Raw genomic sequence first — 14,784 nt, forward strand, 5'->3', positions numbered from 1 at the left:
ATTGTAGATAACTAGTGAACCTGTTAGTTATAGAGTTACTGAAATGTCTGATGTCTGATGCTTATCTGTCCATGCACTCTCCATACACAACCACAACAGATTCCTCATCCTTGCACCTATCCTGTAAATATGCTTTGTGCTAATATGCTAATGCTTAATAACAATGTGTCCACATACCAACTCTTCAATAAAAAGCTGGGATAAGTGATTCCTTATTTGAATAAAAGATTTTATCAGACAAAATCTGCACATGTCAAATATAATATTTCGAATGAGAAGTATCATTCATTTTTTACTTATTCATTAATATGAAATATCAAATGATGAAGAGTTCACTGTATCATAAACATGTGGACACATTTGAAAGTAGCTTAATATGCATGCTCTTAGAAAATGAATGTGGTGATGCATGCCAAAACAGAACAACAGACAGTCCAGCAGATACAGAGGAAACTGACATTGTCTAGTTGTGAAAGTGACATTGTTCACTTTTGAAAATAGTCCAGTGGCTGTTCTGGTCATAATATGTGTTACCAATAACTGCTTTTATCTTCATGTTTTGTGTTTGTCAAAGTGTTACTTCTTGATGTAGTTTGGACATAAAAAAAACCAGAAACTGCTAGCAGCTTAGTAATAAATGTATCACAGAAATTTCTGAAATGAGAGATTGTGAGCTGAGTTCTGGAATGTACATAAGCAATAAATATTCTCAAGTTCTGTAGCAATAGTGTAAAATATTTCTGGCTTTTTTATGTTCTCTATGTACTTAAATGTCTCATTTTAAACTTGATAATATTATGTAAATATATTATTTTTATTCACATAAAGTTAGTAAACGGGTAATAAAAAAAATACAGACGTTATAATGGACTTAAGTGATACGGATATATGTTTTTTTATGTTTTTACATGCGATATTTAGCATTTCCTTTTTTTGGTGAAAATGGTGATTACTGACATTACAACAAATAAAAATAATTTGTTTGGGATGTAAATAAAGGGCGGGGCGGCACGGTGGTGTAGTGGTTAGCACTGTCGCCTCACAGCAAGAAGGTCCTGGGTTTGAGCCCAGTGGCCGGTGAGGGCCTTTCTGTGTGGCGTTTGCATGTTCTCCCCATGTTCGCGTGGGTTTCCTCCGGGTGCTCCGGTTTCCCCCACAGTCCAAAGGCATGCAGGTTAGGCTAACTGATGGCTCTAAATTGACCGTAGGTGTGAAAGTGAGTGTGAATGGTTGTCTATGTGTTAGCCCTGCGATGACCTGGCGACTTGTCCAGGGTGTACCCTGCCTCTCGCCCATAGTCAGCTGGGATAGGCTCCAGCTTGCCTGCGACCCTGTAGGACAGGATAAGCAGCTACAGATAATGGATGGATGGATGGATGGATGTAAATAAAGGGTTAATACTGAGAAACCAGACTTGGCAAATTTTGCAAAGTAGGTTACATATGCTCCCTGACTACATCTCGTCCACATGGTATTGTTCTTGCAAGACATAGGAAAATGCCATGCACGGTAAAAAAAAAAGTGAAAATTTCTGATGACTTTGGCAGTCAGCACTTTTAACACATCTAGATGTAAAGCTCAGGAAATGAAAGCTGATATTTTGATCTATCATCTCAAATTAACTCAAATGTCTTCAGAGTATAGCCAAAACAAAAGAGGATTGTGTGTACACACACACACACACACACACACATATATATATGAACACTTTATTTGGAATGAATAGATCATATGTTATAAACAGAAGCACAATATTCAGTGTCTGGTGTATTTTTAGAAAGCTTGTCAGAAAAGTTCACAGAGCATTGAGACTGGGATCCCGCAGAACGAAAAAATTTTTTTTGTAAGCAAACAGATATGAGCATGCACTATGCAATGCATTTATGGCATTCTTTGTTTCAATGGTTTAAATTAGGCTAACAGTTTCTTTATATTCTGGGAAACAGGACCAACTAAATTCATGAGAGAATATCCCACACTCATGGGATTAAAAAACATTCCTACACACATCTATATTTGAGTTCAATTATGAAATAAAGTGACAAGCTGAAGTTAAGGAACTGTCAGAGTCAGAATTCCCCGTGATTAATACCTCTTATTTGTTTGTTTTTCCAGTTTAGTCTGTGCCCACTTACAATGCATTATAGAGCATTACTCGCACACACATAGACAGACAGACAGAAAAACAGACATACACTGCCCAGCCAAACAAAGAAGTAGCACACATTAATATTTTGTTGGACCGCTTTAAGCTTTGATTATGGTGCACATTCACTGTGGCACTGTTTCAACAACTTTATGCAACATCACAACATTTATTTCAGTCCAGAGTTGCATTAATTTTTTGCCAAGATCTTGACTTGACAATGGGAGAGTTGAACCACTACGTAAAGTTTTCTCGAGCACATCCCAAAGATTCTCAGTGGAATTAAGGTCAGGACTCTGTGGTAGCCAATTCATGTGTGAAAATGATTCCTCATGCTCCCTAAACCACTCTTTCACAATCTGAGCCCTAACTTTATTCCCATGCCATCAGGGAAGAAAAATCCACTGATGTGATAACCTGGTCATTCATTACATTCAGGTTGTCAGCTGACTTCATTTTATTGCCACATAATGTTTCTGAGCCTCGACCTGACCAATTAAAGCAACCCCAGATCATAACACTGCCTCCAGAGGCTTGTACAGTGGCCACTATGCATGATGGATGACCACATGAGCTTTTTCCATTGCTCCAGAGTCCAATCTTTATGCTCCCTAGTAACTTGAAGCCTTTGCTCCTGATTAGTTTTTAATTCTTCCTTGGTTGGTTCAGTAACACGGTCCGCCATTTTCTTCTATGAGCTGATATCCTAGTAGTAGAGTAGCCAATCAGAGCACGCAACTGCTCATATACAGTGAATGTGGATATAATTTTATATATATATATATATATATATATATATATATATATATATATATATATACACGAGGGTTAGTCAAAAAGCTCTAAGACAAATGAAAAAAATCTTTATTTATGAAAGTAAAGTTATTTCTCTACATATCCTCCATTTACGTCTAAACACTTCTGCACATGGCATTTCCATCGGAAAATTCCTTCTTTGTATTCCTTTTGAAATTATAACATCTGTCTCCTAGAACTTTTTGACTTACCCTCATGTGTGTGTATATCCATCCATCCATCCATCCATCCATTATCTGTAGCCACTTATCCTGTTCTACAGGGTCACAGGCAAGCTGGAGCCTATCCCAGCTGACTATGGGCAAGAGGCGGGGTACACCCTGGACGAGTCGCCAGGTTATCACAGGGCTGACACAGAGACAAACAACCATTCACACTCACGGTCAATTTAGAGCCACCAATTAGCCTAACCTGCATGTCTTTGGACTGTGGGGGAAACTGGAGCACCCAGACACAGGGAGAACATGCAAACTCCACACAGAAAGCCCTTCTTGCTGTGAGGCGACAGTGCTAACCACTACACCACCGTGCCGCCCTGTGTGTGTGTGTGTATGTGTGTGTGTGTATATATATATATATATATATATATATATATATATATATATATATATATATATATATATAACTAACAAAAAGCCGGTTTCCAATAGCAAATTTTCAATCCCACTGCTGTTTGTGCATTTAAATACAGTGCCCGAAGAAGATCCCTGTGTGGGATCGAAAATTTGCTATCGGAAACCGGAGCTTTTTTCTTTTATTTTCTCTCTTTTTTTTACTTATTTATTTATTTATTTTAGTGTTTGTGTAGTTTGATGTTTGTTTTTGTTTGAGTGTTTGTCCACCGGTTGTGGTGTAGCTCTGGACCCTTGGTTCGCCGTGGGTGATGCCTGTGCTCCCAGCTATGGACTGCAGTAAGCTCATTGCTCATTTTAACATCGTGGTTGTCCAGCGCTCAGTGCTTTAGTGCTTGGCGTGGTGTTCCGAGTGATGTTGCTCGGTGGTGTCACGGTGGCTGTGCAGGCGGTTTGGGACGTACCGGCGCTGTGCGTGGCGGTGCTTCTGTGCTCGCTTTGTGGATCCATGGAATGGTGTTCTGAGTGATGTTGCCGGCGGCGGCTGTGCTGGCGGTGTGGGACTTGTTTTCGTGCGCCTTTTGGTGGGACTGTGGCTGCTACACCATTGGAATGACATCCTGGCCTCTATTTGGTGGACTTTTTTATTTATTTATTTATTTATTTAAATTAATTTATTTATTTGTTCCCTATAATTGTAAAGCGACCTTGGGTTTTGAGAAAGGCGCTATATAAATTGAAATTTTTATTATTATTATTATTATTATTATTTTTTTTTTTTTATTATTATTATTGACTCTTTGTTAGTTTATATTTAGTGCCATTCCTGATGCTGTTTCATTGTTATATATATAAGCCATAAAATTACAACCCCAATTCCCAAAAAGTTGGGACACTGTGTAAACTGTAAATAGAAACAGAATGCGATAATTTGCAAATCATGGAAATTTCATTGAAAATAGTGCAAAGACAACATCTCATCTCATTATCTCTAGCCGCTTTATCCTGTTCTACAGGGTCGCAGGCAAGCTGGAGCCTATCCCAGCTGACTGCGGGCGAAAGGCAGGGTACACCCTGGACAAGTCGCCAGGTCATCACAGGGCTGACACATAGACACAGACAACCATTCACACTCACATTCACACCTACGGTCAATTTAGAGTCACCAGTTAACCTAACCTGCATGTCTTTGGACTGTGGGGGAAACCGGAGCACCCGGAGGAAACCCACGCGGACACGGGGAGAACATGCAAACTCCGCACAGAAAGGCCCTCGCCAGCCATGGGGCTCGAACCCAGGACCTTCTTGCTGTGAGGCGACAGCGCTAACCACTACACCACCGTGCCGCCCCAAAGACAACATATGACAAAATTTCAAAAAATTTTGAAACTGAGAAATTTTATTGTTTTTTGATAAATATATGCTCATTTTGAATTTGGTGTCAGCAACACGTTTAAAAAAGTTGAGGCAGGGCCATGTTTGCCACTGTGTTGCATCACCTCTACTTTTAACAACACAATGTAAACGTTTGGGAACTGAGGAGACCAACTGCTGTAGTTTTGAAAGAGAAATGTTGTTCCATTCTTGCCTGATATCCAGTTTCAGTTGCTCAACAGTTCGGGGTCTTCTTTATTGTATTTTGCACTTCATAATGCGCCAAATGTTTTAAATGGGAGACAGGTCTGGACTGCAGCAGACCAGTTTAGCGCCCAGACTCTCTTACTGTGGAGGTAATACTGGCTAAAACAGAAAGGTGTCAAAAGAACTAACTGCTCTGTTGCTGCCTAATACATCCCACCCCTTGACAGGTGCCATTGTAACAACATAATCAGTGTTTTTAACAACGTAAACAACCTGTCAGTGTTTTTATTTTTATTGCTGATCATTGTGATTTTATATATATATATGAGTGATTCCACCCTTATGGGTACTGAAATGGGGACATGAACTTATTCACCTAAAACCATTTCTTTTTTTACCATCAGGTCACAAAACATGTAATCTTTAATGAATGATATGTTAAAAGATAACTTTAATTTTCTGAGATGTAATAAAAACATTTATATGCCAAAGTCAAGCCTATGAGTTCCAAAATGATGTCTGTTACATTAGGGGAGAGCGGGGTAAGATGAGCCAGAGGGTAAGATGAGCCACCCCCTGTTTCTAAGAAACAGTAAACAAATGTGATCATGTGACCACATTCAAAGGGGGGGCGGGACCATTTACTTACACTTGTGGAGAGGAGCACCACATGTCAAACTAGGTGAGGGAGATATTTATAAAAATGTGTTTTTGTGCTTTCTAAGTCAATTCCATGTTTGTCCACAGTGAAGATGATTTAGAGAAGACAAAAGTAGAATAATATTTAGACACATTAGGGTTAAGTTAGTGGCTTTCTAAGCTATGATATGAATGCTAATAAAAATAATTTTGATTAGCCTAATCCCCTTTATTAGCATTTTTCTACAAAATGGTGGCCACGGGGTAAGACGAGCCATTAGATCATTAGATGTGGGGCAAGTTGAGCCACTGGCTCAACTTACCCCATTGGTGGCTGAGCTTACCCAATATGGATGACACTTAAGTTTTCACATTTACTGGTCATATATGACAACAACATTATATATATATATATATATATATATATATATATATATATATATATATATATATATATATATATATATATATATATGACATCAGATGAGGAAGACCAGTTGTTAGATGTGGGGGATTATGTTGTGGCAAAATTCACGGGGAAGAAGAAAGTGCATTTCTTCATTGGCCAGATAATCAAATTGGATGTCTTCGAAATAGAGGCAAGATTTGTCAAAAGAAGCCGGTCATGCCATGGCTCTGCAAGAAAGCCGACCTTTGTCTTCAAAGAGAAAGATAAGGCTGTCCTGTCAAGACAGGATATTGTGAAAAAATTGTCCCACCCCTTTACTGTTGGGGGGACAGCACGGAGGGAGAGGCAAATGGTGTTCCCTTGCAATTTGAACGCTTGGAACATTGAATAATGATGAAATGATTGATGGAATGATTGCTGCATGTTTTAGCAATGTTTTAACCTACTGAAAGAAATAAGTTTTTTGGCACTGTTCTACTGTTTTAGTAATTTCTATAATATAGTATATCTCTCATTCCCTCTCTAACCATCCCTCTTTCTATCTATCTATGCATATCTCTCTCTCTCTATCCATCTATCTATCCCTCCCTATCCCATCTCGTTCTATCACCTCTCTCTTCATCTCCCCTTCTCTATGCAACGGCCCTATCCCCCACTTGATTGACTTGACTTGATTCACTGATTGCATTTCTAATAATAAAAGTTGTTTACTTTGTTAACCTAACATGTTTTGTGTTGGCTCAATTTACCCCACACAGTGGCTCATCTTACCCCGTGCATGGGGTAAGTTGAGCCACTTGACATTTTTTTTTCAAGAGGTAATATCACTCTAACCATAAGAGCTTATCAATTATTTTTTGCTCAGATAGTAACAGTACACTTTGAAATTTGGTATGGTGTGTAGACTGGAAGCAAAAATGGCTTTAACATGTAGTTATGATGAAAAATGTAAAAAGTGGCTCATCTTACCCCGCTCTCCCCTACTTCTGTTACGATTGTCCATCTCGCGTCTGTTACAAATTAATTACAATCTAGCTATATACCATGTTAATCTTATTGAAAGAATGTGTATGTTTATTCTACTACACATGTTTATTCATTATATTTGCTAAAACATCACCTTCCTATGTTTCAAAAAGTAATTCTACATTGTTAAAATTGAGAATATATATGTCCACAACACTTCTGTTCCGTTCTGACTTTGGCATATAAATATGTTTTTATTACATCTCAGAAAATTAAAGTTATCTTTTAACATATCATTCATTAAAGATTACATGTTTTGTGACCAGATGGTAAAAAAAAGAAATGGTTTTAGGTGAATTTTTAAAAATAAGTTCACGTCCCCATTTCAGTACCCATAAGCGTGGAATCACTCATATATATATATATATATTATATATATATTTTGTTGTTGTTGTTGTTGTAGTTTGTTTGTTTGTTTGTTTGTTTGTTTGTTTGTTTTTATTGTGTGTGTGCAAAAATGATCAAGAGTAAAAGACTTACTGTGTATTGTGGGCTCAGTCTAACTCATCCACCCACTCTCTCCATGCATCATACATCGGCAATAAACTACAGAGAAAGAGAAGAACTCAATAAGCCTCTTTTATATGAATACATCAGAAAATACATTTTCATCAGCTGACTTATAAGTGAGACAGAATGCAAATCAATCATATAGCTGAGTTTTTATGGGGGTTCAGGAGCCCAACAGTTATGAACTAGTGCAGTCACTAACACAGAAACCTTACTGCTGAGCTGCTATGGTACGAATAAACATTTTCAACAGGGATTTTATTTTTACATCTTTGCATACAGGTTGTAGTAGATTTAACTGGTAGCACCTACATCACTATACACTTTATTTACTATGAGTGAAATTCACACCATTCGAAAAGGTATTACTGAACACCATTTTTTTGGTGGTAAACATCTCTTCCTCACATCCTAAGAAGGAAATCAACATGATTAAAAAACATTTTTCAGCAGCTGGACTAGAGATCAATGATGTAGTTATATGAAATATTATAGGAAGGTGGATGTAGAGGATGTAAGAGGTTCAGATCAATAGTGCAGGACTCAGGAAGTGAAGGCCTTATTACTCAGTGACCACATGTCCATTTTTCATTAAATTGGTAACACTAACCTACTAATGACCGAAAACTGGCCTAGTGTTTTTTTTTCTTTTTTTCTTGTTTTCTTTGTGTGTGTGTGTGTTTGTGATTGCTTAAATATTATTATGAAGCCCCTGTGACTCTACCTATAAGAGGCTGTCTATTAAAGGTCAGTGAGCGGAAAGCATTAGTAAAAAAGAATTCAGGTCATGTTGAAGGATTCAAGATTCAAGAATTCTATTTGTCAAAACCACTGTTATACATTGTGTGTTCAAACAGTTCATGCATTACAAGTTTTGGTAATAAATAAAAATTAGACATGTAGGCCTAGGTATTTTATTTTTGTTTCATATCTCCCCACTATGTCCCAAGTCTCCCAACATAACGGCCCATGTCTCCCCTCAATGTCTCATGTCTCCCTGCAAAAAATAATGACAGAAAAAGTGAACCCTGAAGGCCAGTATATGTGCCAAGCTGAGAAACTGGTTGTGGTCAGAGGTTATAGTAAATACTCTCTAATGCAATATGAACGTGATGCTACCTGCAAAGACTTTTACACAATCTACAAAAGCTGAAAACTTGTCCCAAGTCTCCCCTCTCGCCCATAATGTGAATCAAATCATGGCCAGAATGTATCATTACACCCCTAGTAAATCAGATTTAAAAAGTCTGAAATAAGTCCATTTCAATTCCAGGTTCTACATAATGTGGAAATGTTCATGGGTGTGAATGTTTATACAAGGCACTGCATGAACATATGGAGAAATACGCATGAGGCATTTGACATGATATACTCTTCAAAATAAAATTTTAAATAAGACCCCTAGGATTAAAATACCTCATAGTCTTCTGTAGTAATCAAATGAGAATTCATTCAGACTGGTGGCAGAACTACTGCTTATGGACAGATTATTTAGATGGACTAACTAACCTAGCTAACAGCCTAGCTAACCTGAAAATAAAATGGTAAAACCATTTAAAATTAAATTACAATATAAGGGATTCAAACTTAAACCTTTCCAACTTTTACTAGTATTTACATTAGACATGTAGCCTGTCTAAATATTTGGTCATGAATATTAGTCAGAGATGCTCTAAACACAATATAGACACAAATGTTTTAGTGGGAAATCCGCCACTTGTGTTTTTCATATGAGCTACATCCAGGACATGGAGAACCAAAACCATGACATAAACCTCTATATGTCACTTGTGAGGAAATCAATGAATTGTTTTGATAAATTTGGGGACTTTTTGTTTGTGAATGTGTCTATATAATAAAAAGAAAATTACACGTCTTGAAGAGATGAAGTTTATCTTCTTGTGTTGAAAAACTTGCATTTTTCATACGAAATACATCGTGGATCTGAGTGACATATTTTCTGATAATTCACTCTGATTACGTCACTCCCAGTGTTTTCCTGCTGACTAGATGTGCGTTGTCAAAATGGCAAACCGGTTCGAAATTAAAATTCTTTGAATTAACTTGCGTATTGGCAAGAAAATATAATATTTATCTTCTCCTGTTGAAAAATATATCACTCTTTCAGTTCACTCACTCATTAATAAAACCCCGATTCCAAAAAAGTTGGGGCAAAGTACAAATTGTAAATAAAAACGGAATGCAATGATGTGGAAGTTTCAAAATTCCATATTTTATTCAGAATAGAACATAGATGACATATCAAATGTTTAAACTGAGAAAATGTATCATTTAAAGAGAAAAATTAGGTGATTTTAAATTTCATGACAACAACACATCTCAAAAAAGTTGGGACAAGGCCATGTTTACCACTGTGAGACATCCCCTTTTCTCTTTACAACAGTCTGTAAACGTCTGGGGACTGAGGAAACAAGTTGCTCAAGTTTAGGGATAGGAATGTTAACCCATTCTTGTCTAATGTAGGATTCTAGTTGCTCAACTATCTTAGGTCTTTTTTGTCATATCTTCCGTTTTATGATGCGCCAAATGTTTTCTATGGGTGAAAGATCTGGACTGCAGGCTGGCCAGTTCAGTACCCGGACCCTTCTTCTACGCAGCCATGATGCTGTAATTGATGCAGGATGTGGTTTGGCATTGTCATGTTGGAAAATGCAAGGTCTTCCCTGAAAGAGACGTCATCTGGATGGGAGCATATGTTGCTCTAGAACCTGGATATACCTTTCAGCATTGATGGTTTCTTTCCAGATGGGTAAGCTGCCCATGCCACACGCACTAATGCAACCCCATACCATCAGAGATGCAGGCTTCTGAACTGAGCGCTGATAACAACTTGGGTCGTCCTTCTCCTCTTTAGTCCGAATGACACGGTGTCCCTGATTTCCATAAAGAATTTCAAATTTTGATTCGTCTGACCACAGAACAGTTTTCCACTTTGCCACAGTCCATTTTAAATGAGCCTTGGCCCAGAGAAGACGTCTGCGCTTTTGGATCATGTTTAGATACGGCTTCTTCTTTGAACTATGGAGTTTTAGCTGGCAACGGCGGATGGCACGGTGAATTGTGTTCACAGATAATGTTCTCTGGAAATATTCCTGAGCCCATTTTGTGATTTCCAATACAGAAGCATGCCTGTATGTGACGCAGTGCCGTCTAAGGGCCCGAAGATCACGGGCACCCAGTATGGTTTTCCGGCCTTGACCCTTACGCACAGAGATTCTTCCAGATTCTCTGAATCTTTTGATGATATTATGCACTGTAGATGATGATATGTTCAAACTCTTTGAAATTTTACACTGTTGAACTCCTTTCTGATATTGCTCCACTATTTGTCGGCGCAGAATTAGGGGGATTGGTGATCCTCTTCCCATCTTTACTCCTGAGAGCCGCTGCCACTCCAAGATGCTCTTTTTATATCCAGTCATGTTAATGACCTATTGCCAATTGACCTAATGAGTTGCAATTTGGTCCTCCAGCTGTTCCTTTTCTGTACCTTTAACTTTTCCAGCCTCTTATTGCCCCTGTCCCAACTTTTTTGAGATGTGCTGCTGTCATGAAATTTCAAATGAGCCAATATTTGGCATGAAATTTCAAAATGTCTCACTTTCGACATTTGATATGTTGTCTATGTTCTATTGTGAATACAATATCAGTTTTTGAGATTTGTAAATTATTGCATTCTGTTTTTATTTACAATTTGTACTTTGTCCCAACTTTTTTGGAATCAGGGTTGTATTATCACCACTCAAAGATATACTTCATATCTCCACGCAACCGTGTAATAACCTCGATATACTGTAGAAGTTAAGGGCATGGTTTAGTGGCAGTCTGAAGCGGGAGGGTGGTGTGTGAAGTTGAGTTGATTAACACTGCACACCTGACACCTATTTGCACTGTGTTATTAATGAGCTGTCTGTGTATGTGTGTCTCTCTCACTCTCTTTTTGAGCAATAAGCTGAGCGTGTATAGACGTGAGTCAAGAAAAGCCAGGAGGTCTGAACCAGCTGAAAAATAACAGAGCTTCCATTTTGTTTAACCCTTACATACTGTTCATATTCTATACCATCACAGCATGGTCTGGGTTGATTTTAACCCCTCTCAAAAAAACCCTCATAACAAGTATCTATACCAAATTTTGAGCTACAAATCTATTTAAAAGGCATGTACAGCCTATCTGACATTAATAGATGATGAATTTTAAATACAGGGAGAGGGATTTTTGTTTGTTTGTTTTTTACACTACTCATTTATGGAGAAAAAAATATAACATAACAGCTATAATGATTTAAATATGGGATATTTTATTGGAAATGAAAATGGCAAGAGCATTCTGGACCTATGGAGTTTATTATACAGTGGTGCTTGAAAGATTGTGAACCCTTTAAAATGTTCTATATTTCTGCATAAATATGACCTAAAGCATCATTAGATTTTCACACAAGTCCTAAAAGTACATAAAGAGAACCCAGTTAAACAAATGAGACAAAAATATTATACTTGGTCATTTATTTATTGAGGAAACTGATCCAATATTACATAACTGTGAGTGGCAAAAGTATGTGAACCTCTAGGATTAGCAGTTAATTTGAAGGTGAAATTAGAGTCAGATGTTTTCAATCAGTGGGATGACAATCAGGTGTGAGGGGGCACACTGTTTTATTGAAAGAACAGGGATCTATCAAAGTCTGATCTTTACAACACATGTTTGCAGAAGTGTATCATGGCATGAACAAAGGAGATTTCTGAGGACCTCCGAAAAAACATTGTTGATCCTCATCAGGCTGGAAAAGGTTACAAAACCATCTCTAAAGAGTTTGGACTCCACCAATCCACAGTCAGACAGATTGTTTACAAATGGAGGAAATTCAAGACCATTGTTATCCTCCCCAGGAGTGGTCGACCAACAAAGATTACTCCAAGAGTAATAGTCGACGTGCAATAGTCGGCGAGATCAAAAAGGACCCCAGGGTAACTTCTAAGCAACTGAAGGCCTCTCTCACATTGGCTAATGTTCATGAGTCCAAAGCCACTGCTCTCCAAAAAGAGCATTGCTGCTCATCTGCAGTTTGATAAAGATCACATGGACAAGCCAGAAGACTATTGGAAAAATGTTTTGTGGATGGATGAGACCAAAATAGAACTTTTTGGTTTAAATGAGAAGCGTTATGTTTGGAGAAAGGAAAACACTGCATTCCAGTATAAGAACCTTATGCTATCTGTGAAACATGGTGGTGGTAGTATCATGGTTTGGGCCTGTTTTGCTGCATCTGGGCCAGGACAGCTTGCCATCATTGATGGAACAATGAATTCTGAATTATACCAGCAAATTCTAAAGGAAAATGTCAGGACATCTGTCCATGAACTGAATCTCAAGAGAAGGTGGGTCATGCAACAAGACAATGACCCTAAGCACACAAGTCGTTCTACCAAAGAATGATTAAAGAAGAATAAAGTTAATGTTTTGGAATGGCCAAGTCAAAGTCCTGACCTTAATCCAATCAAAATGTTGTGGGAGGACCTGAAGTGAGCGGTTCATGTGAGGAAACCCACCAACATCCCAGAGTTGAAGCTGTTCTGTACAGAAGAATAGGCTAAAATTCCTCCAAGCTGGTGTGCGGGACTGATCAACAGTTACTAGAAATGTTTAGTTGCAGTTATTGCTGCACAAGGGGGTCACACCAGATACTGAAAGCAAAGGTTCACATACTTTTGCCATCCACAGATGTGTAATATTGGATCATTTTCCTCAATAAACAAATGACCAAGTATAATATTTTTGTCTCATTTGTTTAACTGGGTTCTCTTTATCTACTTTTAGGACTTGTGTGAAAATCTGATGATGTTTTAGGTCATATTTATGCAGAAATATAGAAAATTCTAAAGGTTCACAAACTTTCAAGCACCACTGTATGTAAACCATTTATATCATTACAAACATGAAACACTGTCCTCCCTGCTATGTCATAAAAATACTCATAACTACTATGTAATTATAACTATTAACTCATAATTCAATATTAACATTTAACCAACAAACAAAACAAAAAAATGCTATTTGCAAACTAGTCTTCACATTCAAAGAAGCAGTTGTAGGACATCACTTCCTCTTCCAAATCACTGTCTGCTTGCTTATTGTGGAAGACCAGATTAATGACCTCTTGGGCAATAAGTCCATCCATTGTCTATACCACTTATGCGTTGCTGGTGAGCTGGAGCCAATCCCAGCTGACTTTGGGTGAGAGACAAGGTACACCCTGGACAAGTCGCCAAAGTATTATGGAGCAAACACGGAGACAAACAACCATTCACAGGCAATTTAGGGTAGCCAGTTGATCTAATCAGCACGTCTTTGGACCATAGAATGAAACCAAAGCACCCAGAGGAAACCCAAGCAGGCACAAAGAGAACATGCAAACTCCTAAGAGAAAGGCCCCAGTTTGACCAGCGGGTTGAAACCCATGTATTTTGAGGCAACAGTGCTAACCACTGGGCTGCCCAGCCAGTAAGCCATGCTACCATAACCTCACTGAAATAGCAGCTCAGGTACCTTTAGAGCAGTGGTTTTCAACCTTTTCTGCTTTAAGGCACACTTATTCATACTTGTAATGAGTTGGGGCCCATTAGAAAAGATCCCCAATTATTTTGGCTCATCTATTCTATGAGAATCTAATAACCTATTGTAAAGTGCATTAATGGGATGCAACATCACTCCCTGTCACAGTTGGGAGCCCAATAATTAAATAAATGTCATAAAAACAAACTGTTTTTAATTGTAGGTTTTGTATTTAAAACTGTATGGATGTGCCATAAGCCAAACCATGCATGCAGGGCATTCTCAGCCAAAAGGGATTAATGATCTAAAAGTGGAGTCTGGTCAGTTAACATGAGAACGTTATGTGTACAGTGTGAAATGTGTACCATGTTTGTGTACAGCAAACAAGCAAGTTATTAAAACCAAGAAGTACACTCAAAAGAAGTGAATACAGAAACCACTCAATGGGATAGATCCTTACACGTTAACAAAGAAGGATTTTTCCTACGAGTTGGAAAATTATCCAGCCGTTGAG

General features: G+C 38.0%; 1 protein-coding gene across 1 annotated transcript in view; it reads right to left on the reverse strand.

Annotated features, from left to right (window-relative positions):
- The window catches only part of tanc2b (tetratricopeptide repeat, ankyrin repeat and coiled-coil containing 2b), a 626,942-nt gene that overhangs the window by 466,007 nt on the left and 146,151 nt on the right, over positions 1–14,784 (reverse strand). The window contains exon 2 of the mRNA XM_060939453.1: positions 7,670–7,735. The gene's annotated coding sequence lies outside the window, so the exon portion shown is untranslated. The remainder of the gene's footprint in view (positions 1–7,669; positions 7,736–14,784) is intronic.

Source organism: Neoarius graeffei, chromosome 14, assembly GCF_027579695.1.
Source record: "Neoarius graeffei isolate fNeoGra1 chromosome 14, fNeoGra1.pri, whole genome shotgun sequence".
Taxonomy (NCBI): Eukaryota; Metazoa; Chordata; class Actinopteri; order Siluriformes; family Ariidae; genus Neoarius; species Neoarius graeffei.